This window comes from Saccopteryx bilineata, chromosome 2, assembly GCF_036850765.1.
Source record: "Saccopteryx bilineata isolate mSacBil1 chromosome 2, mSacBil1_pri_phased_curated, whole genome shotgun sequence".
NCBI classification, from domain to species: domain Eukaryota; kingdom Metazoa; phylum Chordata; class Mammalia; order Chiroptera; family Emballonuridae; genus Saccopteryx; species Saccopteryx bilineata.
The window spans coordinates 346,802,830-346,829,873 of NC_089491.1; the positions used below are offsets into that span (position 1 = coordinate 346,802,830).

The 27,044-nt window shown below is 43.7% G+C and overlaps 1 protein-coding gene across 4 annotated transcripts in view; it reads right to left on the reverse strand.

Moving 5' to 3' along the window:
- EZH2 (enhancer of zeste 2 polycomb repressive complex 2 subunit) overlaps nucleotides 1-26,688 on the reverse strand; it is a 70,060-nt gene extending 43,372 nt beyond the window's left edge. For 3 of the 4 annotated variants that reach the window (XM_066262536.1, XM_066262534.1, XM_066262529.1), the window contains exon 1: nucleotides 26,576-26,688. The gene's annotated coding sequence lies outside the window, so the exon portion shown is untranslated. Of the gene's footprint in view, nucleotides 1-26,424; nucleotides 26,546-26,575 lie in introns of those variants that run through there. The other variant, XM_066262530.1, reaches the window with a different exon arrangement.
- Nucleotides 26,689-27,044: the final 356 nt, after the last annotated feature.

Consider the following 27,044-nt stretch of genomic DNA (forward strand, 5'->3'; position numbering starts at 1 on the left):
AGCAGGAGTGGAGACAAACTAGAGTCACTAGTATCAGTGTGAACTCATACTTAAATATATGTGCACAGATACAGAAATATAAACATGTACACACACGTGGCTTAGCAGACATACATCATTTCCCAGCTCCGTCCACAGAGAACCAAGGAGTGCCGGTCCAGCAGTGTGCCCAGCACTGTTATCTTTTCTACTTCCATCTATCTTTCTTTGTTCTCCACTACAAGAAGCAGAGCACTGAAGAAATGGCTGGTTCTAGGCCTGGGGCAGGGAAAATACAAGAAGAGCCTGTAGCAGCAAGTAAGGAACTGCTCAAAGGATGAAAGGAAGGGGACCCATCACAGACAGGAACCACTGAGGGACCTCTGCATGGCCAAAGCTGGAATAATTTGAACAGCAAAATAAATCACAATGGTATCATATTAAAACCAAATCAGTGTAAGTATCCGTAAGTCCATGATGTAAAACATGACTAAACAACTAAGTAAATGGGGCATAAAAGACAAATCTTCCTTACAGGGAACTGCAGAAAGTTCTGTATCCCGGACACTCCCTACTCTGAAAGAAGCACTAGGTCCCCTCCCAGTAAGGGTGGCCTAGACTCAGTGAGCTGCTTCCACAGCAATCCGGGACGGAAACAGTCAATGATGCCACAGTGGAGAAACGTGGAGACACTACCATGAGACCATGGTTAAAGCGTCAGTGGTAAGCATTATTGCTATATGTGCCCCAACAATCCTCATACCCATAACCTCAGTCTAATCGCACAAAAATATCAGCTCAGCCCAAACTGAAGTGCATTTCTACAAACTCCCTGACCAATACTGCTCAAAACTATCAAGGTCATTAAAACAAGTAAAGACAGAAATGGTCACAGATCAGAAGAGAGTAAGGAAACAACTAAATGTGATGGTGTGTCCTGGACTAGATCCTGAAACAGAAAAGAGAAAAAAGCTGATAAAACCCAGGTTAGTTAACAGTAACATACTAATGTGTTTTTTTTTAATTTTGACAAATGTGCCATAATTATAGAAATCTAAAATTATTCAAAAATAAAGTTAAGCCTGACCTGTGGTGGCGCAGTGGATAAAATGTCAACCTGGAAACGCTGAAGTTGCCGATTCAAAACCCTGGGCTTGCCTGGTCAAGGCACATATGGGAGTTGATGCTTTCTGCTCCTCCCCCCTTCTCTCTCTCTCTCTCTCTCTCTCTCTCTCTCTCTCTCTCTCTCCCTTCTTTATAATGAATAAATAAAATCTTTATTAAAAAAAATTTTAGCCCTGGCCAGTTGGCTCAGTGGTAGAGCGTCAGCCTGGCGTGCGGGAGTCCGGGGTTCGATTCCCGGCCAGGGCACACAGGAGAAGCTCCCATCTGCTTCTCTACCCCTCCCCCTCTCCTTCCTCTCTGTCTCTCTCTTCCCCTCCCGGAGCGAGGCTCCATTGGAGCAAAGATGGCCCAGGCGCTGGGGATGGCTCCTTGGCCTCTGCCCCAGGCGCTGGAGTGGCTCTGGTCGCAACAGAGCGACTGCCCCGGAGGGGCAGAGCATCGCCCCGTGGTGGGCGTGCCGGGTGGATCCCGGTCAGGCGCATGTGGGAGTCTGTCTGACTGTCTCTCCCCGTTTCCAGCTTCAGAAAAATACAAAAAAAAATTTTAAAAGTAATCAAGTTACACAATTACCATTAGGTAAAAACATTTTGTTTTTTCTGATTTTTAGAAGGAGAGAAGGAAAGAAGAAAAGGGGAGAGATGAAGGACAGAGGAAGGGGGAGGAAGAGAAAAAGGGAGGGAGAGAAACAGATAAGAGAAAGAAAGGGAGAGATAAAGGTGGAGCGAGGGAGAAAGAGGGAGAGAAAGGGGGAGAAAGGGAGGAGGAGGAGGAGAGGGGGAGAGGGGGTAGAGAGGGGGGAGAGAAAGGGAAACAGGAACAGATCTTTGCCCCACGCAGCAGTAAGCACATAACACAGAAAAGAGCATCTGAGTTTAGAGTATAAATAGAGAGAAGTGTTAACATAAACCAAGCCATTCAATAAATATTTACTAACATCTCATACATGCTATGCACTATTACAGAAACTGAAGACTGAGCAATAACTACAACATCCAAAACACTGATCTTGTAGAACTTAAAATCTACTTGAAAAGAAACAATCAGCCCTGGCCGGTTGGCTAAGTAGTAGAGTGTCGGCCTAACATGCAGGAGTTCCAGGTTCAATTCCCAGCCAGGGCACACAGAAGCGCCCATCTTTTTCTCCACCCCTCCCCCTCTCCTTCCTCTCTGTCTCTCTCTTTCCCTCCTGCAGCCAACGCTCCATTGGAGCAAAGTTGGCCCAGGCGCTAGGGGTGGCTCCATGGCCTTTGCCTCAGGTGCTAGAATGGCTCTAGTTGCAACAGAGCAACGCCCCAGATGGGCAGAGCATCACCCCCTGGTGGGCATGCCCGGTGGATCCCGGTGGGGCACATGCGGGAGTCTGTCTGCCTCCCCATTTCCAACTTCAGAAAATACAAAAAAAGGAAAAGAAAAGAAACAATCAAAATAAAAAATGTTTAGTATGTAAGATGGTGTTAGTAAGTGCTATGCAAAAACCCACAGGTAAGGGAAGGCAGGTCTGGTGAGGCTGGCAGACAGGAACCTGTGCTGAAGCACTGGGCACCTCACAGCTGTTGCTGAGCCAGCGGGAGGATGCAGAGCCTGAAACATGCGCTTTGTTCCCACCAACCAGCAACAATTCGTCAACAGCAAAAACCCAGAAGTAAAACATGCAATAAACTATTTTCTAGTCAAGACTCCAAAATTAATTGGATTAACCTCTAACTGAAACAGATCTCAGTAACTCCATAAGGCTCCAGTAATCAACACGGCTTTGGAGAATATTCCACGTCCACTAAAACTAGCTTTCAGGGACTGCTAGAGGTCACCGTCAAAGTTAACCATAGGTCTGATTATCCTGAACAAGTACAGACTAAAACAAACAAAGGCTGACTAAAAGTTAACACCATTTTATAAGACATGTATGCCAATAACCACTCTATGTGTTAGTATTAAGCCAAATTAAAGACATATTTATTGTAAAACTGGTCCTGAGGCTGTCATTCTATTATAAGTGCCAATGTTGACTATTCAGTTTTAACAAAATAGCATCATTAAAGATGTGTTGCTCATTTGATTGTTTAATTTGTAACGCTGCTTTGGTTTTACCAGGAGAAATTTATATCTGTATATTTTTAGGGAACATATTTTAAAAAATTAAAGTCAAGTCAACCCTGGAGTTCCATTCAACACTCAAGTTTGAAAAACACATACTAGAAAAAACAAGTTATTCAGGAATAAAGTGATAAGGTCTCCAACTGGGTTGATGGCAGTGTAAATGGAGAAAAAAGAAAGCAAGGATAACCTGAGATTAAAAAGCCAGATGTACTCAGGACAGAGCCTTGACTTAAGGGGGTGAACACATAATACAGTTTACAGAAGATGTGTTATAGAATTGTGCACCTGAAACCTGTATAAGTGTGTTAACCAGTGTCACTCCAATAAATTCAATTTAAAATAAAAAGCCAGGCCTGACCTGTGGTGGCAGTGGATAAAGCGTCGACCTGGAACACTGAGGTTGCTGGTTCGAAACCCTGGGTTTGCCTGGTTGGTCAAGGCACATATGGGAGTTGATGCTTCCAGCTCCTCCCCCCCTTCTCTCTCTCTGTCTCTCCTCTCTCTCTCTCTCTCTCTGTCTCTCCCTCTCCTCTCTAAAATGAATAAAAAGATAAAAATAAATAAAAAATAAAATAAAAAGCCAGATGTGCTCATGAGAAGGAAAAAAAACAAATCAAGAGGATAATATAGCCCTGGCCGGTTGGCTCAGCAGTAGAGCGTCGGTCTAGCGTGCGGAGGACCCGGGTTCGATTCCCGGCCAGGGCACACAGGAGAAGCGCCCATTTGCTTCTCCACCCCTCCGCCACGCTTTCCTCTCTGTCTCTCTCTTCCCCTCCCGCAGCCAGGGCTCCATTGGAGCAGAGATGGCCTGGGCGCTGGGGATGGCTCTGTGCCCTCTGCCTCAGGCGCTGGAGTGGCTCTGGTCGCAACATGGCGACGCCCAGGATGGGCAGAGCATCGCCCCCTGGTGGGCAGAACGTGGCCCCTGGTGGGCGTGCCGGGTGGATCCCGGTCGGGCGCATGCGGGAGTCTGTCTGACTGTCTCTCCCCGTTTCCAGCTTCAGAAAAATGAAAAAAAAAAAAAAAAAAGGATAATATAAAGAAAGCCTAAGTGATTTTTAAAAAATAAGAAAAAAAAAGCCTAAGTGAGCCACTGTGATGACAAAAAATTTGGAACTTATGATACAAATTGAGATGTTAATTACTCACACGCAGTTACCAGTATAGACAGACAGAATGGGTAGAAAGTTAAAACACCATACACCATTCTTGAGCATTTTGGTTTCAGGAACCCTTTAGTTTATATGGGCTCTATCTATTGATATTCGGCATATTAGAAATAAAACACTGAGAAAATTTTAAAACATTAACTCATTTAAAAATAACACAAGCCTGACGTGTGGTGGCGCAGTGGATAAAGCATCAACCTGGAAACGCTGAGGTTGCCGGTTCAAAACTTTGGGCTTGCCTGGTCAAAGCAAATATGGGAGTTGATGTTTCCTACTCCTCCCCCCTTCTCTTTCTCTCTCTCTCTATCCCCTCTCTATAATGAATTAAAAAAAAAGATAAAAATAACAAAGCCAATTACATGTTAATATAAATAACAGATTTTATAAAACTATTTTCCTTTAAAAAGAAATCAGTAAGTGGCCTGACCAGTGGTGGCACAGTAGATAGAGCCAAATATCCAAGTATGAATGATCAGTTTGTCTGCTAGCCCCTTTCAAGTAAAAATGGTGTCCTCGGTGCAAAATCAGCGAGGGGCTTGCCCCTCAATCGCTTACGCTCCCGACACTCATCCTACACTTCAGTCGGCAGCAGGTACTGTACATACCTCCCTACCAGGTTGCACATGAAATTTTAAAAGTGTGCACTCAGGGTCGCATTAATAAAATCAGTGATTTTTATTATTTTATCAAGGAAACCCTCAAATAAAAGTGGGGTTTTTATTCCAAGTGCTAAGGTGTCAAAAGTTTTTGCACACCATTGCTTTCCCACCATTTGTGCATATGTCAACACAGTAAAAAAACAATTTTAAGGCAAGTAACATCTCAGTATTATAAAAACCATCCTACCTTCACAGACCCTAGGAGGTCCACAGACCTGCCTTAAGTACAACTGCTGTTAAGTATACCCAGAATCACATGACTCGGAAACCATACCAACACTCCAAATTTTTCCAGTTGCCTAGCAGAGAGCCCAGAACAGGCAGTATAGTCACATTGTGTATTTCTAAAATATAAGAATGACAACCTAAAAATCACCAGTCTTGCAACTAAAATGGGGGAGAGGGCAAACTTTAGTTTGGCATGCATCTGTGCCACATTAAGAGACTAATGTCTAATATAATCTGTCTTACACTGCTTGTTTCACCCATCGGTCCTACTCATCCCCACGGACAGTAAGATCATTTCATCACAGCCACTCTTCTGACCCTCCTGCTGTCTTAAACCTCCCAGCCTCCCAGCCAGCTCCCCACAGACTCACACTACACTGCAGATAAACTACAATCTCATTCCAGAGACCATTCTCTTCCTAGAATGCCTATTTTTATTTATAAAGGAGAAAAATGAAAAAAAATACACAAGCTCACTACTGCTGGACCCAACCATTCCACTCAAATGACAGCAGAAGAAACTTCTAAAGCTTCAGTTTGAAGGACTTGGAAAGCCACGAATAGGGATTTTATCAACCAGCTGATAAGAATTTAGGGAACATTCATAAAATGCTAAATCCACTGAGACACAATTGTGTAAGGTACAACAGACAACCTAGGTGCCTAAACTTCAGTGGGTCACTTGTACTTGCGACTACAGGTGAGAAAGTATTATGCATTTGTGTTCACGAAGTGTTTAGGAAACAGATACACCAGTGACTAGTATCAAAGGAAAAAAAGATCATATTTGTAGCCCTGGTTCTAAAAAGGCACAGGAAAATGACAGAAATGTGGCAATCTTAGCTAAATGATAAAAAAACATTAACTTGATTGTTACAGCAACAGAGAGGAGACTGCAGTAATATAAATACATTTTCCACAAAAATAAGATCACTCTCCTCCTTCCAACAGAAGAATAAACTAAACTCACAAGTTCACCACAAAGTCTACAGACCAGCACTCCCATGTTTATTTCAAAGTTCTACCAGTTTTACAAAGACAAGTCTGAGAAAAGAAATGGTCACATAAATTTACACCAACTGGAAAACTGACAGATCATAAATATTTTAAAGAATCTGCTGCTTGACCTGTGGTGGTGCAGTGGATAGAGTGTTGAATCCTGAGTTTGCTGGTTCAAAACCCTGGACTTGCTCAGTCAAGGTACATAACAGAAGCAACTACTATAAACTGATGCTTCCTGCTCCTCCCTACCTTTCCCTTTCTTTCTTCTCTCTCTAAAATCAATAAATAAAATCTTTTTTTAAAAAAAGATTTGCTTGAACAATATATGAAACAGATTAACTAAACTGACATCTAGAGGTTCAAGTTTTCTTTGAAAACTATGCTAATCTAATTTATAAGCTAAATCCTCTCATTTTGTTGGGTATGTCCTCAGTTCACTGAGACACTGTTGGAGGAGAAATGGAACAAAAAATTATAAACCAGAAAAAGCTAGAAGTATGATATACAACTCACTGCAATGCAAGGATGAGCCATTAGATACATATTACTTCCTCAGCACTACACTTGATATAAGCAAACAATGAAAATGTAGGTAAATCTGACGCCAGACAGTCTTCCTAGGAAGTCTATTGTAAATCTTACACCTCAACTAAAACAGCAGCTAATGCAAATTTAACAACTACATTGAACAAAATTTTAAGAGAAACTCCATTTAGGGTAAATACAAGCAAACTGTCCACCATTCCAGCCAATGAGTGGAAGTGTGCCTAAGTGAGCGTGCACTTCGCAACAGGAGTCTGCGGTTCCTACAACCTGCTGGGTGTCTTTCGCTGTATTTAGCAACTCAGAGCAAGTCTAGTGCTAAAAGATAAGCACTTTTAATACAGCATTGGCCCCTGAGCACACAAACCAACAACCCTGTGCTCAAGAGAACAGTGATCTGTTCTCATACTGATAACAGACAGGTAGGTAGACATGAGTAGAGCAGAAGCCATAAGCCAGATACAGAATGTCACCAGGACAGAAAGTCCAAGATGCCTAGCAACAGGCAAAACTAGAGAAAATAACTATTATAGGCTAGGACCTCACCCCCAAGGTGGCCTTTCCTTCCCTCCTATGTCATCAATCATGCAGTTTAGGGCAGTGGTTTTCAATCTTTTTTACATTTGGGAACTGGTGAAAATAGAAGAATTATTTCGGGGGCCACTAAAGCAGAAATCACCCTGAGTACAAGTGATGTGACTAAAATAACTGGGTCTACAATCCTCACACAACATCAGAGTGGTTCATTCTTTCACAAACCAGCACAAATGAACTTACCGGCGGATCAGCCCCTGCAGGTGAAAAACACTGGTTTAGACCCCCTTAGAGGAGAACAAGGAGCTGGAGAACAGCCTCATCAGACTTCCTTACAACAAAAGGAACCAGGCCCTGGCCGGTTGGCTCAGCGGTAGAGCGTCGGCCTGGCGTGCGGGGGACCCGGGTTTGATTCCCGGCCAGGGCACATAGGGGAAGCGCCCATTTGCTTCTCCACCCCCCCCCCCCTTCCTCTCTGTCTCTTTCTTCCCCTCCCGCAGCCAAGGCTCCATTGGAGCAAAGATGGCCCGGGCGCTGGGGATGGCTCCTTGGCCTCTGCCCCAGGCGCTAGAGTGGCTCTGGTCTCGGCAGAGCGACGCCCCAGAGGGGCAGAGCGTCGCCCCCTGGTGGGCGTGCCGGGTGGATCCCGGTTGGGCGCATGCGGAAGTCTGTCTGACTGTCTCTCCCCATTTCCAGCTTCAGAAAAAAAAAAAAAAGAACCAGACACAGGCGTTGACAGGACAGTCCCCCATAGGACAGCTTAAAGAAGAAAACAGAAAACAGTCCCTCCCAGCAAAAAGAATCCTTGCCTCCATCCCAGACAGCTAGGTCTCCTGGTCGAGGCTGATCTGCTTGAGTTCTTGGCTTGAATTCTTCGCCAATCTAGAAATGAGGCCACTAAAAATACTAGAGGAACAAAATGGGCTGGTTCTGGACCTCATAAGAAAGTATTATTGCCTGACCAGGCAGTGGACCAGGCAGTGGCGCAGTGGATAGAGAGTCAGACTGGGATGCAGAGGACCCAGGTTAGAGACCCTGAGGCCAGCTTGAACACGGGCTCATCTGGTCTGAGCAAAAGCTCACCAGTTTGAACCCAAAGTCGCTGGCTCGAGCAAGGGGTTACTCGGTCTGCTGAAGGCCCGCGGTCAAGGCACATATGAGAAAGCAATCAATGAACTAAGGTCTTGCAACGAAAAACTGATGATGCTTCTCATCTCTCTCCATTCCTATCTGTCTGTCCCTGTCTATCCCCCTCCCTCTCTCTCTCTGTAAAACAAAAAAAAAGTATTCTCGGCCCTGGCCGGTTGGCTCAGTGGTAGAGCGTCTGCCTGGCGTGCGGAAGTCCAGGGTTCGATTCCCGGCCAGAGAGGCGCCCATCTGCTTCTCCACCCCTTCCCCTCTCCTTCCTCTCTGTCTCTCTCTTCCCCTCCCGCAGCCGAGGCTCCATTGGAGCAAAAGATGGCCCGGGCACTGGGGATGACTCCTTGGCCTCTGCCCCAGGTGCTAGAGTGGCTCTGGTCGTGACAGAGCGACGCCCAGATGGGCAGAGCATCGCCCCCTGGTGGGTGTGCCGGGTGGATCCCGGTCGGGCACATGCGGGAGTCTGTCTGACTGCCTGCCTCCCCATTTCCAGCTTAGAAAAATACAAAAAAAAAAAAGTATTCTTGATATGGCACCTTCCCAGGAACTTTTCATGGGTGATTCTGCCGGCATCCTGTCATCGCCTCATTCACTGACCTTATTATACTCAAACCCCCAAATAAGACACAATTCTCTCTTCTGATGACAATCAAAAATGGACTCCAACTACTAATCCCAGACCCTCTCAGTATTTCCAGGCAACCCACAACCCATTATCTGGTAGTTTCAGGACTTGAGTTTAGTGGATGCCACAAGGAGGTAAGCACACTTACAAGTGCCATTTCTTTAATCTGTGGTCACCTCACCGAGATCCCCTCAGAAACATCTATGGCCCATCTCAGCTCTGAAGTTCACTTTTCTGCTAAGAATAGTAGTCGCTGCAGGACAAGATGAAAGTAAAGGAGGTAGGGACAGTTATGAACTATATAGCCCTTGCATGATTTTCTATTACTTAGGGTTCATCACAAATATACTGCTCAGGTACTAGAAACTTCAAACCCTTCAAAAGTATTATTTACAACCAATGATATTTTTCAGTATTTGTTTTACCAAATATATTATTTATTGAATTACTGTATTCCTATAAAATGACATGTCACAGCCCTGAGATAATACATGCTTGAGTCTCCAAAAACCTATGGAAATGCTATCAAGAACTCATCAACGACAGGGAAACCATCTGTATAACCCCTGCTGGTCCCTCCATGCAATTTCCAGACCAACATGAAGGTGTCCAGGCAGGAAAAACAGACTTCTGTCCCAGCCCATCCACATGGAAAAGAAGGAGAGAGAAGGCTAGCATGATTACCTAACACTTAGGATTTCTTGTCTAGAGAAGATAGGACATCTTGCCTGGCCAGGCGGTGGCGCAGTGGATAGAGCATCGGACTGGGATGCGGAAGACCCAGGTTCGAGACCCTGAGGTCACCAGCTTGAGCATGGGCTCATATCTGGTTTGAGCAAAAGCTCATCAGCTTGAGCCCAAGGTCGCTGGCTCCAACAAGGGGCTACTCGGTCTGTTGAAGGCCCACAGTCAAGGCACATATGAGAAAGCAATCAATGAACAACTAAGGTGTTGCAATGTGCAATGAAAAACTAATGATTGATGCTTCTCATTTCTCCGTTCCAGTCTGTCTGTCCCTGTCTATCCCTCTCTCTGACTCTCTCTCTCTCTCTCAAAAAAAAAAAAAAAAAAAGGACATCTTGTTCGGTAATCTCGTTTACAAGCTGGTCTTTCCCTAGCGGAAAATGCCTCTTTCTAGAAGGTCAAAAGTATCTCACCATTTATCTGAAGAGCCCTAACAGGTGAAGACTGAGGCACCCAATAAAGGAATTTCCTTTTCTAGGAAATGTGTATGTGGTAGAGCTAGCAGTTTCAGTTACATGCTATTAGTGGACAGCAGGTGACACCAGGCAAATGTTTATTTTTAAAAAACTAAAAATTTTTAAATTTTATTTATCTACAAGAACAAATTCTATAGGAAGAATTGGTAAATGAGCATGTACTTGCCAATCTAGATTTATGTAAAGACAAAACTACTATTTTTCATTTACATTACAGACAATACTACTGTCTGAATAGTATTTCACTTCTGGCCACCAAATATATGGTAGTTTTTCCGACCGCAAACAATTCTGGATGACCAGCCAGGTGGCTTACACTTTTACTCCACTCGGACACTATCTACCTGGAGACAGTGTGGATCCACAGGTTAAGGGCTCAGTCCCACAAGACTGCCCACACACACACTTCCGATGACAATCCTAAATGCAGGTTGTCGTCTGTGCTTCTTTTAGTCAGGCTATTAATCAGAGGTACCCATGACCCCCCTTGCTTGGGTTCTATTAATCTGCTAGAGTGGCTCACAGAACTCAGGAAAAGTTTCCTTACTAAATTACTGGGTAAGTGTAAAGAGACAAAACCCAGAACAGCCAGACTTATGAGATGCAGAAGGGAGAGGCGAGGAGCTCCCAGCCTTCCTGAGCTCATCTCTCCCCCAGCACGCTCCAATGCTCACCAGCTCAGAAGCTCTACAAGTCCCACCCCTTCTGGGTTTTACCATGGCTTCTTCACACAGGCATGGTTATCACTGTCCATTAGTAATTGAACTCAGCCTTGTCCTTTTCTCTTCCCTGGAGGCTGGAGGAGGGGTCTGAAAGGTCCAATCCTCTAATCAGCTTGGTCCCTAACAACCAGCTCCCATCCTTGAGTTCCAGAAGTCATCTTATTAACATAAACTCAGGTGTGGCTGAAAGAGTTTGTTATGAATATCAAGACACACCTTTATCACTCTGAGTTTTAGGAGCTCTGTGCCAGAAACAAGATGAAGACCAAATATACATATTATAAAACATAACATCCCAATTTGTTTACAAAGCTAGTGTAGTCAGATTCATCATAGTCCTAAAATATATACTTTAAGGTACTATTATGCCTATAATGCAGAGACAAAAGAGAAAAAATAGGCTTATAATCAGAAATAGATGTTTTATTGGCCGATTAAATACCAACTAAGGAGCCCTGGCCGGTTGGCTAAGTGGTAGAGCATCGGCCTGGTGTGCAGGAGTCCCGGGTTCGATTCCCGGCCAGGACACACAGGAGAAGCGCCCATCTGCTTCTCCACCCCTCCCCCTCTCTCCCCCTCTCTTCCTTTCTGTCTCTCTCTTCCCCTCCTGCAGCCAAGGCTCCATTGGAGCAAAGTTGGCTCAGGCGCTGAGGATGGCTCCATGGCCTCTGCCTCAGGCGCTAGAATGGCTCTGGATGCAACAGAGCAACGCCCCGGATGGGCAGAGCATCGCCCCCTGGTGGGCATGCCAGGTGGATCCCTGTTGGGCGCATGCAGGAGTCTGTCTGACTGCCTCCCCGTTTCCGGCTTTGGAAAAATACAAAAAAAAAAAAAAAAAAATACCAACTAAGGAGATTCACATTTATCCGTGAGGGTAATGTAAACTTAAGTCCAATATTTCTCAAACTCTCCAGAGAAATAGTTCCAAATGGGTTACAAACCAAGCATCTCACATCCTAGTATTTGAGCTAAAAAGGACCCAAAGTAGCAAAAGTCTATTCCCTAAAAAACATTGGTCCTCCAGGCTGTGTGAACTCAGGCAGGTCACTTACCTTCACCAATTCCTATTTCTTTATCTGCGAATGGAGATGCTCTCTTGAACACAAGAAAAATGAGATCCACAGAGCTACTTGCCAGGGACACACAACTAGCTTAATGGCAGAGCTCAGCCTTTATAGCATAACTTGAGCACTGTATTTCAGGCAAATATTCTCCAGAGACATTACCATTTACGGGGCAAAATGGGACAACTCACACTCATCATTTCCCTTCTCTAGGCCTGTTGAAGCAACATTTCTGCCATTTGAAAGTCCTTATTGATTACTTTACAAGGGTATTTCCCAATCTTTTCTGACCCATAAATACTTTGTTTGACAATATATCTCACAGTATCCATTAGGGTTTTTTTAAAGTAATTTTGCAAATTCTGCTTGCATTATTAAATAATTTGAATATAAAAACATTTTAGATCAGAATTTTATAAATAAGGATACTCATTGCAGCTTTTTTCTACCTGATGGACCAGTATATATATATGGTTAAAAAATTACCAGAATCTGGCCTGACTAGTGGTGGCACAGTGGGATAAAGCGTCAACCTGGAACACCGAGGTTGCCGGTTCGAAACCTTGGGCTTGCCTGGTCAAGGCACATATGGGAGTTGATGCTTCCTGCTCCTCCCCCTTCTGTCTCTCTCTCTCTCTCCCTTCTCTCTAAAAATCAATAAATAAAATATTAAAAAAAAGTTACCAGAATCTTTCACAATATTCAACAGACAGAGAATATGTTTCCCATTTAGCACATGATATATGGTATTTGTGTTTTAAATAATTAGAATAAGCCTGACCAGGTGGTGGCGCAGTGGATAGAGCGTCGGACTAGGATGCAGAGGACCCAGGTTCAAGACCCCGAGGTCGCCAGCTTGAGCACAGGCTCATCTGGTTTGAGCAAAAAGCCGACCAACTTGAACCCAAGGTCGCTGGCTCCAGCAAGGGGTTACTCGATCTGCTGAAGGCCTGCAGTCAAGGCACATAAGAGAAAGCAATCAATGAACAACTAAGGTGTTGCAACACGCAATGAAAAACTAATGATTGATGCTTCTCATCTCTCTCCGTTCCTGTCTGTCTGTCCCTGTCTATCCCTCTCTCTGACTCACTCTCTGTCTTTGTAAAAAAAAAAAAAACAAAACTTAAAAAAAATAAATAAATAATTAGAATAATTTTCAACAAATTTCAAAAGTGAAATGCTTGGTTTTTAGGCTGCATGTAATAGGCACAGGGCAGGTTCTCAATAAATAGTACTTAGTTCTATTATTTGTAGGTACATGGTAGGTACTCATGTTCCTGCAACTACAGTGACATTTCACTATAGGCTATGGCATCAAAAACATACAAAAGCTGCTTAATGATGTTTGAAATTCTCCAGTTTAAAGAAAATATGCAATTTTCTTAAATGTTTGTGTTCTGCTTACGAAGCACTTCTCAAATGTTCTTTAGTATCAAAAACCATAGCACTAAAATGTATAGTCATGATTGTTTTGTCTTCTTGACACCTTTTTTTTTTTAATTCACTGATTTTAGCAAGATAGGAAGGGAGAGAAACAGGAACATCCACCGTTTCCAGTATATGCCCAGACCTGAGATCAAAGCGGCAACCTTTGGGCTTCAGGATGATGCTCTCCAACCAAGCTGTTCTGCCAGAACATTTTATTTTTTTGACATTTCTTAAAATGTTCTAGAAGTCCTGGCCAGTCGGCGCAGTGGCAGAGCATCGGCCCAGTGTGTGGATGTCCTAGATTCAATTCCCAGCCAGCGCATAAAGCAGCAGCAACCATCTGCTTCTCCATCCTTCCTCCTCTCATTTCTCTCTCTCTCTTACCCTCCTGCAACCATGGATCAGATGAAGCAAGTTGGCTCTGGGAACTGAGGACAGCTCCATGGGCTCTGCCTCAGGTTCTAAAAAATGGCTCTGGTTGCAACAGAGCAGGGGCCCCAGATGGGCAGAGCATTGCCCCTAGTGGGCTTGCCAGGTGGATCCCACTCAGGCACATGCGGGAGTCTGTCTCTGCCCTCCTCCTCTCACTAAATTAAAAAAAAAAAAACTTACTAGAAACTTCTTGATACGCTATGTATTGAGTTAGCTCATATGAATGCAACTGGGGGATAAAGATCATTCTTTTTTTTTTTTTTTTTTTTTTTTTTTTTTTTCTGAAGCTGGAAACAGGGAGAGACAGCCAGACAGACTCCCGCATGCGCCCGACCGGGATCCACCCGGCACGCCCACCAGGGGCGACGCTCTGCCCACCAGGGGGCGATGCTCTGCCCATCCTGGGCGTCGCCATGTTGCGACCAGAGCCACTCTAGCGCCTGAGGCAGAGGCCACAGAGCCATCCCCAGCGCCCGGGCCATCTTTGCTCCAATGGAGCCTTGGCTGCGGGAGGGGAAGAGAGAGACAGAGAGGAAAGCGCGGCGGAGGGGTGGAGAAGCAAATGGGCGCTTCTCCTGTGTGCCCTGGCTGGGAATCGAACCCGGGTCCTCCGCACGCTAGGCCAACGCTCTACCGCTGAGCCAAGTGGCCAGGGGAAAGATCATTCTTATACTTTTTCTTTTGAGTTGACATGGTTTCAAGTCATCCTTAAATTAGTTTAAAGAATTGCCTAAACAGGCAGTGTCACAGTGGACAGAGAGTCAACTAGAGATGCTAAGGACCCAGGTTCGAAACCCCAAGGTCCCCAGCTTGAGAGTGGGGGATCATAGACATGACCCCAGGGTTGCTGGCTTGAACCCAAAAGTCGCTGGCTTGAGCAAGGAGTCACTGGCTCAGCTGGAGCCCCCCAGTCCAGGCACATATGAGAAAGCAATCAATGAACAACTAAGGTGCCACAACTATGAGTTGTTTTTCATCTCTCTCCCTTTCTGTTTGTCCCCGTCTCTCTCTCTTAAAAAAAACAAACAGGGTCTCTTTGTTCATTTTTTCCATCATCAGAGTTCAAGTTTTTTTACCTTAATCAATATTTTATTAAGGATATAAATTAAAATTTTATAATACTACCTGACGGCAAGTAGCAAAGTTCACTGAGTGATACACAGCAGAACCATGCAAAATTCACTTGACAGGATCCTGAAAGCTTTACTCCATAAGCGGCGGTGCTACTTCAATAATCATGTACTGAGTTGCTGCTAAAGTGCTCTCAAGTATTCAGGGCTCTGGTCCTAATTCAATTTCACAAAATATTTTTTTCTATCTACTACGTACAAAACCCTTTCAAACCTCTACCATATAGATAAGTAAAACAGAGCTTAAAATGAAAGAGAATAAGAGAGAGGAAAACCCAAGAGAAGCGTTGTATTTCTTTCTAAACAGGACAGAAGGGGTCTGATTTGTTTGGGAGAAGGGAGGGGTGTTTTGAGCCCAACAGGTTAATCAGTATCTTGACATGCTAAAATGTAGGGAAGATATTTCAGAAAGAGGGCAGAGCACAGACTGGCCATATGGAACTTCCTGGAAACCAGTAAAAAGGTCAGTCAAGTTCACTAGGGGAAAGGTTTAAGAAAGTTACCAGGGATATGACTACTCAAAAGTATTTGGACGGTTCCCTAGGCTGCCTGGAAGAACAGCTTCAAGATTTTCTTACTTGCCTGACCAGGCGGTGGCGCAATGGATAGAGCGTCGGACTGGGATGTGGAAGGACCCAGGTTCAAGACCCTGAGGTTGCCAGCTTGAGCATGGCTCATCTGGCTTGAACAAAAAGCTCACCAGCTTGGACCCAAGGTGGCTGGCTCAAGCAAGGGGTTACTCGGTCTGCTGAAGGCCCGCGGTCACGGAACATATGAGAAAGCAATCAATGAACTAAGGTGTCGCAACAAAAAACTAATGATTGATGCTTCTCATCGCTCCATTCCTGTCTGTTCCTGTCTGTCCTTGTCTATCCCTGTCTCTGACTCTCTGTCTCTGTAAAAAAAAAAAAAAAAGTCTTACTTGATCAACAACCACGAAGACCAAGCTGGGCGATGACATGACCATGGCATCCAAAAGATGCCTTTAGGTTTATACCCTCCCCCCTTTATTAAACAGAGAGAAGGGTTCATGTACTACTTGTATAATGAAAAATAAGTATTATGGGGGTAAATTAGGTAATGAGCAAAAGAACTGATACTTTGTGGAAATAAAATAGTATGCAGAAATCAAGTATATATATTCCCAAAAGCCATCTGTTTATATAATAAAAAAACCTACTTAGCCTGACGCTTCCAGGATAAAGCGTCAACCTGGAATACTGAGGTCACCGGTTCAAGGCCCTGGGCTTGCCCGGTCAAGGCACATATGGGAGTTGATGCTTCCTGCTCCTCCCCCCTTTCTCTTTCTCTCTCTCACTCTCTCTCTCCTTTCTAAAAATGAATAAATAAAATCTAACATAAAATTGAAACGAGTGAATTAAAAAATTTAAAAAAAAAAAAAAAAAAAACCTACTTAACTGTCAAAATTGGTAGACCAAACATGGTAATTTCATCATACCAGGCTCTACAATCAAGGTTATTTTTATTTTAAATATTCTCATTTATCCTATGAAGAAAAGAACTATGAAAATGTTTAACTCACTAATAAATAAGAAGGTCCAAATTACCCAAAATTGAAAATGTAAAAAATTACCAAAATTATCACTTTCAAAACTAGTTTGCTTAACTTAAAAATTCCCCATGCCAAATGCCTAAAACTATCCATACAAATATCATCATTTCCATGGTTCTGCAAACATGTAACATTTTATTATACTACAAACGAAATGATTTGTGGGTTAAGAATAAATTTGCTAGCTGTGGCCAAATAGCTCAGTTGTTTGGAGCACAGTCCCAAAGTACTGAGGTTTCTGGTTCAATTCCCAGTCAGGGCACATACAGGAACAGATTGATGTTCCTCTCTCTCGCTTCCTCTATCAATAAAAAATCAATAAATAAAATCATTTTTTTTAAAAAGGATGAATTTGCTTTCACATAATTTAACTGAATTTAAACAAGTATGCTTCCAGTATTAACATTATTTAACTCAATCTGTATACTGTCAAAAATATACAAAAATCAATATAAGAAATTAAAGAGAACATTTGTAATAAATCGAACAGAATGTACAGTGTGTCCGTAAAGTCATGGTGCACTTTTGACCGGTCAAAAGGAAAGCAACAAAAGACGTTAGAAATGTGAAATCTGCACCAAATGAAAGGAAAACTCTCCCAGTTTCATACCTATTCAGTGCAGTTCGATGTGGGCTCACGAACAGATTTTTTAGGGCTCCTTAGATAGCTATCCCGTATAGCCTCGACAGACTCGTCACTGACTGATGGCCTACCAGAACAGGGTTTCTCCACCAAACTGTTGGGTTTCCTTCAACTGCTTATCCCACCAAGTAATGTTATTCCTATGTGGTGGCGCTACGTTATAAACGCGCCGATATTCACGTTGCACTTTGGTCACAGATTCTAATTTAGCAAGCCACAGAACACACTGAACTTTCCTCTGTACTGTCCACATCTAAACTGGCATGGTCATGGACTGCTCCGCTGTATACACGGTGTTACATCATCATCTGTGCATGCACACATGCCACATCATCCTACAGAAACTGTGAGAGTTTTAGCCTGACCAGGCGGTGGTGCAGTGGATAGAGCGTCGGACTGGGATGCCGAGGACCCAGGCTCGAGATCCCGAGGTTGTCAGCTTGAGTGCAGCTCATCTGGTTTAAGCAAAAGCTCACCAGCTTGGGCCCAAGGTCGCTGGCCTGAGCAAGGGGTTACTCGGTCTGCTGAAGGCCCACGGTCAAGACACATGTGAGAAAGCAATCAATGAACAACTACGGTGTCGCAAAGCGCAACCAAAAACTAATGATTGATGCTTCTCAGCTCTCCGTTTCTGCCTGTCTATCCCTCTCTCTGACTCTGTCTCTGAAAAAAAGTGGGAAGGTTTTCTTTTATTTGGTGCAGATTTCACATTTCTATCATCTTTTGTTGCTTTCCTGTGACCGGTCAAAAGTGCACCATGACTTTACGGACACACTGTATATAACCAGAATATATACAGACCTTTTAAAATAATGAAGTAATCACAATTTTTTTTATCACAATTTTTTAAATGGGCACAAGCCTTGACCAAAAAAATGTATGTAAATGACCAAACTTAAATACCATCAAAGATGTTCAATATCACTGATTACCTGGGACATATAAATTAAAATCACAGTGAGATACTTAACACTCATTAGATGGCCAAAATTTAAAAGATGCAGTATCATCAAGTGGTAATGAAGACATAGAGACACTAAGTACTGTTACAGCTACAACTCAAACCAGAATACTTCACAAAAAGGGCACAATCACTTGGGGAAAGTTCTTCAGTTCCTTATAAAGTTAAATCAGTTACCACACGACCCAGCAGTCTAACTACAAGGTGTTTACCCGAGAGAAATTAAAAGATGGTCCTCAAAAGACTTACACAAGTGGTCATAGCAGCTCTAGTAATAGTAGCCCCAAACTGGAGACTGCCCAGGTGTCAACAAGTAAATAAGTAAACAGAAGCTCCATATCCACACAAGCTGCAGATGGCATTTCCAGTCTACCTAAATCATTACCAGCCAGAAGCAGCAGTCATTGGGACTTGGACGTTAGCTGCAAAGTATAGAATTGTGACAACAATTCCAGTGCCATGCAGACTTTTCCTGGATGTGGACTTTTCCTGGACTCCTGTTCCTTGTGACAGCTCCTAACAGACTGAACTGGGGTTGGGTTGTATTTTTCAGGGATTTGGCATGGTGTTGGGGCCAACTTGGACTTGGTGAACATGTTAAGGACACTACTCTTTTATGGATTCTGGCTGTATTGGCCAAGAGTTTGCTTAAAGGCTTTAATCACTGTAAAAAAAAAAAAAAAGAATAGAAGACTAGATAAAGAATATGTGACACATATACACCATGGTATACTATTCAGCCATAAAAAATGATGACATCAGATCACTTACAACAAAATGGTGGGATCTTGATAACATTATACGGAGTGAAATAAGTAAATCAGAAAAAAACAAGAACTGCAGGATTCCATACATTGGTGGGACATAAAAACGAGACTAAGCCTGACCTGTGGTGGCGCAGTGGATAAAGCGTCGACCTGGAAATGCTGAGGTCGCCGGTTTGAAACCCTGGGCTTGCCTGGTCAAGGCACATATGGGAGTTGATGCTTCCAGCTCCTCTCCCCCTTCTCTCTGTCTCTCTCTCCTCTCTCTCTCTCCTCTTTAAAATGAATAAATAAAATAAAATAAAACGAGACTAAGAGACATGGACAAGAGTGTGGTGGTTACGGGGGGGGGGGGGGGCGGCCGGGGGGAGGGAAGGAGGGGGAGAGGGAGGGGCACAAAGAAAACTAGATAGAAGGTGACGGAGGACAATCTGACTTTGGGTGATGGGTATGCAACAGAATTGAATGACAAGATAACCTGGATATATTTTCTTTGAATATATGTACCCTGATTTATTGATGTCACCCCATTAAAATAAAAAGTTATTTATGCCTGACCTGTGGTGGCGCAGTGGAGAAAGCATTGACCTGGAAATGCTGAGGTCGCAGGTTTGAAACCCTGGGCTGCCTGGTCAAGGCACATATGGGAGTTGATGCTTCCAGCTCCTCCCCCCTTCTCTCTCTCCTCTCTCTCTCTCCCTCTCTCTCTCCTCTCTAAAAATGAATAAATAAATTAAAAAAAAATTTTTTTAATAAAGTTATTTATAAAAAAACAAACAAAAAACAAGTAAATAAGTAAAAACAGTTTTAATATAATGGAAGACTACTCAGAAATTAAATATACACACACATAACACACAATATATGTACTAACATAAACAACAACATATATAAATCCCAAAAATGTGCTGGATGAAAGAAGCCAATTTAAAAGAGAATCTACTCTATAATTCCATTTACAGGAAATTCTTGAACAGGAAAAATCTGATGGTTATTCAAGAGGGATTGATTGTGAAGGAGCATAAAAGAATTTTGATAGTAATGTTCTATCTTGACTGAGGTGATAGTTACACATTTGTCAAAACTCTTCAGACTGTACCCCTTCAATGTGTGTATTTTACTATATATAAATTATACTTCAATAAAGCTGATTTTTTAACTAAAAAATGAATATCTTTCTAAAAAGCAATTTGACATCTACGAAAACTTAAAATGTGCATACTCTAGAAGCAGCAATTCTCCTTATAGAAAGTTGCCACAGAGATATTCAGAAATATAAGAGTGTTCACTTATTTTCAGGAGAGAACAAAATGTCCATCATAGAGGGTTGGTTCACTCTGTGACACATTCATAAAAACTGAAATACTATGTATTTTGCTTACAACAGAGCCTCATAGCTTAGCACGGGGAGCGGCAAACGTTTTCTGTAAAGGGCTGCATGATTAGAATTTTAGGAATGGCCTGACCAGGCGGTGGCGCAGTGGATAAAGCGTTGGATTGGGATGCGGAAGACCCAGGTTCGAGACCCCAAGGTCGCCAGCTTGAGCACGAGCTCATCTGGGTTGAGCAAAAAAAGCTCACCAGCTCGGACCTAAGGCTCCTGAGCAAGGGGTCACTCGGTCTGCTGAAGGCCCACGGTCAAGGAACATATGAGAAAGCAATCAATGAACAACTAAGGTGTCACAACGAGAAACTGATAATTGATGCTTGTCATCTCTCTCCGTTCCTGTCTGTCTGTCCCTATCTATCCCTCTCTCTGACTCTCTGTCCCTGTAAAATAAATAATAAATAAAATAAAGAAATACTAAGGAAATTTGTAAGTTAGATTTTAAAAAATACTAAAGAAGCCTGACCTGTGGTGGCGCAGTGGATAAAGCGTCGACCTGGAAATGCTGAGGTTGCCGGTTCGAAACCCTGGGCTTGCCTGGTCAAGGCACATATGGGAGTTGATGCTTCCTACTCCTCACCCCTTCTCTCTCTCTCTCTCTGTCTCTCTCTCTCTCTTCTCTCCCTCTCTCTCTCCTTTCTAAAATGAATAAATAAAATTTTAAAAAAAGATTTAAAAAATACTAAAGAAAACTCTTCAAGTTAAGAAAATTTAAAAAATAAAGAAAGAATTTTAGGAATGGCAGGCCACATCCAGTCTCCTTGCATATCCTTTTTCTTGGGGGGGGGGGGTTGTTTTACAACTGTTTAAGAAATGCTAGCCCTGGGCCCTGGCCGGTTGGCTCAGCGGTAGAGCGTCGGCCTGGCGTGCGGGGGACCCGGGTTTGATTCCCGGCCAGAGCACATAGGAGAAGCGCCCATTTGCTTCTCAACCCCCCCCCCCCCTTCCTTCCTCTCTGTCTCTCTCTTCCCCTCCCGCAGCCAAGGCTCCATTGGAGCAAAGATGGCCCAGGCGCTGGGGATGGCTCCTTGGCCTCTGCCCCAGGCGCTAGAGTGGCTCTGGTCTTGGCAGTGACGCCCCGGAGGGGCAGAGCATCGCCCCTGGTGGGCGTGCCGGGTGGATCCCGGTTGGGCGCATGAGGGAGTCTGTCTGACTGTCTCTCCCCGTTTCTAGCTTCAGGGGGAAAAAAAAGAAAGAAATGCTAAAATCACTGGCAATCAATGGGCATTACCCCCACCCAAAAAAAGAGGGGGCTGAGAGATTAGGGCTTTAAAACCAAAGTGCCCAAATTCACACCCTTACTCTACCACTGACTATGACCCAATCTCCCATCTCTTGTTATTACAGCATCTATATAAAAGAAATGAAAACACTTAGAATAGTGCCAAGCACACATCAAGCCCTAACGAAATATCAGCTATTTTCTAATGAAACAGTTTTCTGTATGGACCTTTAAAAAGAATTGCTTTATACATAAATACATAATCTGACCCCATTTTTGTAAAATACATATATAAATACATATTCACATGAATACTTTGAAAAGTTTAGAGAAAATATACACCAAATTGTTAAGGTTAGGGAATGGGCTTACAGAGATCAAGAAAGCTTTCTCTTTATAAATGTCTATATTGTATTTTAAACTGAACACATAATACTAGTATTTAATCAAGAGACATTTCTAGCCCTGGCGGGTTGGTTCAGTGGTAGAGCGTCAGCCTGGCGTGCAGGAGTCCCGGGTTCGATTGTGGGCTGGGAAATTTAGACACCAAGGACAACATGCCCAGGGCACAACTTAACAGCTCAGAACTGGAGACCAAGCAAAGCAACTTCAAAGATCATGCTCTTAAAACTACTACTCTCCTCCCCAGAGTACACACCATTTCAGCTCTGCGCTAAGAAAGATATCCACAGACATCCTCCAGTCTGTGTAGGGCATCAGATTGATGTACTTTTACATATAACTTTTGTGATTGGTTCAAATAAACTCATTTTGGAACCTATATGACTTAAATCATCCAGGAGACCAACAGGTAACATGGAGCACAAAATAGGGAGTCAAAGAGAATTAAAGTTTAGATCCTGACTGCAAATTCCTAGCTCGATAATCCTAGGCAAGTTCTTAACCCCTCTAGACAGCAATTTACTTATCTGTCCAAGTTTTCAGAAGGTGGTGTTGTTAAAGCTTTTTTATTGTGATATATATACACCATTTTAACCATTTTTGTCTACAATTCAGTAGCATTAAGCACATTCAAAATGTCATTCAAGCATCACTACTCTTGTCCCAAACAGAAACTCTCTATACCCCACTGAGCTGCATTATAGCCCCTCATAACCTCTTCCGCTTTTTCTCTATAGATTTGCCTAGTCCAGGTAACCCTTACAAATAGAACCATACAATTGTGTCCCTTTTGTATCTGGCTTATTTCACTTAGTTTATAAGGGTCATCGATGTGGTAGCACCTATCATAATTTCATTCTTTAATGGCTAAATTACATTCTATTGCATGTGTATATCATGTTTTGTTTATCTGTTCATCTGTTGATGGGTGCAGGGTGGTTTCTAGAATAATTAAAAAATAAAGTATCTGATGTGAATGTTACCACAATAAAAAAATAAATAAAGCATCTGGCAAATAGTAGGCACTTTAATGTCTTCTTTCACTTTGTTTTTGTTGTATCTTATACCAGTCGTATGCTATACCAGTAGCAAAATATGAAACAGGGCAACCATCTCAGAAACTTATCAACTATGCCTTTGGAGAGATTACTGGATTTGCTAATTTACATTTACCACATCATTTTAAAAGAATGATGACGAGCATCACAATACATGATCCATATTGACACTGGCTGGGACTATTTCCCACAGTTTTTTAGATTCAAAACCTAACTCGAATTACTCCAATAAAGAACTCAACCTTTTTCATGAGACACCCTGCAATTAAAAGATTTTCTCCTCTCCACCACTATCCCTCCTTATATTTTTGTACAAGGATCAGAAGCAACACAAGTCAAATTAAGCAAGAACTAGATGCTAGGTATCCCAATGACTGCAGCTTTTCTTTAGCTGCCTGAAATACCAAACGAATACCAACAGCTGCACCTAAAAGACATCCAATTTTCACAGAGCACTGGAACTAGGAGAAAACTTGGAACTTGTTCACCTTGATGATTATTTTTCTTTGTAATCACTGCCTCTCCAAGAGGGAGAAAACACATCTTACAAAGTTCCTCACCACATAATTATTAATATATCCTGTTCACAAGTTCCACTGTAAAATTATTTCCCTACATTTCTTTATATTTTCTTTATTCTCTCATTAAACCCCTATTTTCAAGCAACTACCAGGTACACAGAAAAAAAACAGGACAAGCCTCTGCCTCAAAACACTTAGAGTGAAGAAACTGGCTGCATAAAGAGGTGATTACAATCCAATTTGATACCTGCTATAATAGAGGTATGAACAAAGCCCTGTGGAATAGAGTGCCTGAGAATTCAGGCCTTTAGAAAGTAGAGGTATCATCCAACCCTAAACTTTTCTTTGAATTTAATGAGCTGTTCCTCTCCACTCATGCTCTCATCCAAACTAAAGAATTCACCTGCCCACAGAGAATCCTCCATAATTCACAGAAAATGTTTTCATCATTGTACTGATACAGACTTCAAGGCAAATCCATAAATCATTTCTAATTGACCCCAGATTGCATCAGTTCCTAAGATTTTTCCTTGTTTTTGGTTCTTAATCAGTTTATTTAGGCCAATAACAAATCAATTTGCATCCCTGGGAAAATTTGCCTAAAATATTTAAGTGGTCAACACAAAGATAATCACATACGCATGCAAGGCAAAGCTGGCATATATCAGCATTAGAACTTTTGCCTAACTACATTAAAGCAACAAGTGGGTGTTTTTTTAAAAAAAATCACTGCTAAACTAACTACATTCTCAATTCAATCACAAAAAAAGTTTTAAACTAATTTTAAAATTAATTCCCCAAAAAGTAATTTTTAAAAGTATCTTGTGGAAGTACAAAGATAGTAATTATCAAATAAAGAATACACAAGGAAAATGTTAAAATCTTTTAGCCTAAAAGAGCCAAATCTCTGCCCAAATCTGCTTAACTAGCTCATCTCATAACAATGGGCAATAGTATCAGCAGGACTTTTTAATATATAATTATCGGTAAGTAATCTAAATGTAAACATTACTTAATCTCAGAACTGAGGGCAGAATCTGTAAAGTATGCTCAGTTGTGCCCAACTCTGTAAAATACATGTAATACAGACTTCCACACTGCATTTCTTTGTCTCCATTTTTATGAAACCCTAAGATAGGTGTACATTAGACAGAACAATGCAAATCAGAAGACTGCCTATGTGGTTCTAAATTCCTTTTCTTTGAATATATTCACTTTCAACAAAAGTGAGCATTTAAGATGCAATTTTCCTAAGTGTTTCTTTTTATCTTGGACTAGAATCCTATCTATTCCTAACTTTAGAGACTATGAAAAGGAAAGTATCTTAAATACTTTCATTTTCTTACACATAAAATGATCAATAAACTAGTCAGGGTTACACACTTGTTCCACATTTTATTCGTACCTATGAAATAGTTGCTAATGCTCATGAATAAAGAATAACGGGAAAATAAATTCCAAAACTATTAAAAATATGGATTACATTCAACTGTATAGCCATTAGTGTTTATGGAAGATTTTTAAAATTGTCTTACATAACATCAAAATGCTATGAATTTTAACTCATGACTTCTGAAATCGAGAAAGCAAACCTTATAGCAAAATATTTTTAAATACCAATGGCAGATTTTTATGTCCAAACGACTTTAAATTTTACAGGTCCCGTATGATAAACAAAGGAAGTTAACTGCAGACAGCACACATTCAATTTCTTAGGCAACAAACATTTATGCATCCAGGCTTTTCTGATTCTCCAAGGCCATTGTTCACAGAAAACACAACCAATTAAAAAGAAAAAAAGAAGACACTGCTAACCATACCACCTAAACACACATTTGTCGTAAGCATTTTATTGTGATCAACTATTTCTACCGTCTCAGCCTCACTCAACCCCTAGGGAATTGGGGGAATACTCGCTACCTCAACGACAATTGATTTCGTTAGCACCTGTCGCCATTCTCCGATGTATCGAGTTGGCCAAAAAGAGCTTGCAATTTTTTTGTTCTTTAAGATTATGATTCTTTAGAAAGTGGGAACTCAGAGAGTTCACCAAGTCTTCCAAAAATATCATCCTTCCCGCTTCCTCCCGTTTTCAAAAAGTGACCCCATGGCACAGACTTTGTCGGCGTTTGGAGGGGGGGGACACAGGACGCGGGAATTCGATGGAAAGCCCTCCAAACGAACAAACCTAACAAGGGGGATGGATAACTGCTCGCCCCGACCCCCGCTAACTTATCATAAAGCCAGATGGGAAGGCGACGGCAGTCCCGGACGACCGCGGGGTGTTCAGACTGCTTTGGGGGAAATGTCACAGGTGCGGCCCCTCGTTGTCCAGTCCGGCCCCCCACACCGCGTGCCCCAGGAGGGGGGAGTGGGGAGGGGAGAGGGGGAGAGCCCGCCCGCCTGCTGTCAGGCGCCGGTGTCACTGCCCCTACCTCGCGAGGAGCTTCCCCCAAGACACAGTCCGTCCTTTGTCTGAGTCGCACTCGACAGCAAGGTCCCACCAACTTGTGTGTGTCCCGCAGCCCCCCACCCCACCCCCGCCCCTTGCCCAGCGCTCCACACAAAGGAGACTTGGGCACGGGAGGCTGGCCCGCCCCGGCCCCTCGAGCGCCCCGGCCCAGCCCCCCAGCCCCGCGCCCCCGGAGGGGCGGGCACGCAACAGGACCCCTCCGCACGCCCCCCGCGGGGCCAGCCGCTGCCCCCACCTCGGGAGCCGGGGTCCGAAAGTGCCCGCCCCCGGGGCGACGCGGATCAGCCCGGACCCACGGCCCCGTCAGAGGCGTGTTCCCTCACCCCGCCAGCAGAAGCGGTTCCCCCGGAGAGCCCGCAGAGGGCGAGACCCGGACAGGCAGAGCGGCGGCGGGGAGGTTCCAGCTCCGGCGCCGCCCCGCGCCCGGCTCCAGAGCCCTGCTGGCCGGCGGGCCCTCAGACCAAGGCATGTTACCTGCGCCCCGCGACCCAGCCCGCGCTGCTCCCGCGCACTGCCGCCGCTGGGGCTCTGCCGCCTTCTGTGTCCCAGTGGGTGTCGGACGCTCCCGGACCGAGCGCCAAACCCGGCAACCCAATCGCCATCGCTTTTATTTGGCCCCCCCTGTCCAACCAAGCGCCACCCCGATTGGCGGGACGCGAGCGGGCTGCCGTCCAATCACAGGGCCCGCCGGGTGCCGAGGCGCGGAGCCAGCCCCACGCAGAGGCGCCCACAGGACTTGGCGGGGCCCGACCGGCGGCGCGCGTGCGCATGGAGGTCTGGGGCCGCCAAGTGGAAGCTCCGCGGGGCTCTTTGTTCTCTCGCTGAAGGCTCGGCGCCTCTCAAGAAGGAGACACGGGGCCTGTGGACCCCGAACCGCTGACCCTGGGCCACGGGCAGGAGCAGGGCGGCGTGGCGGGAACCAGCCAGAGGGCGGGACAGCCCA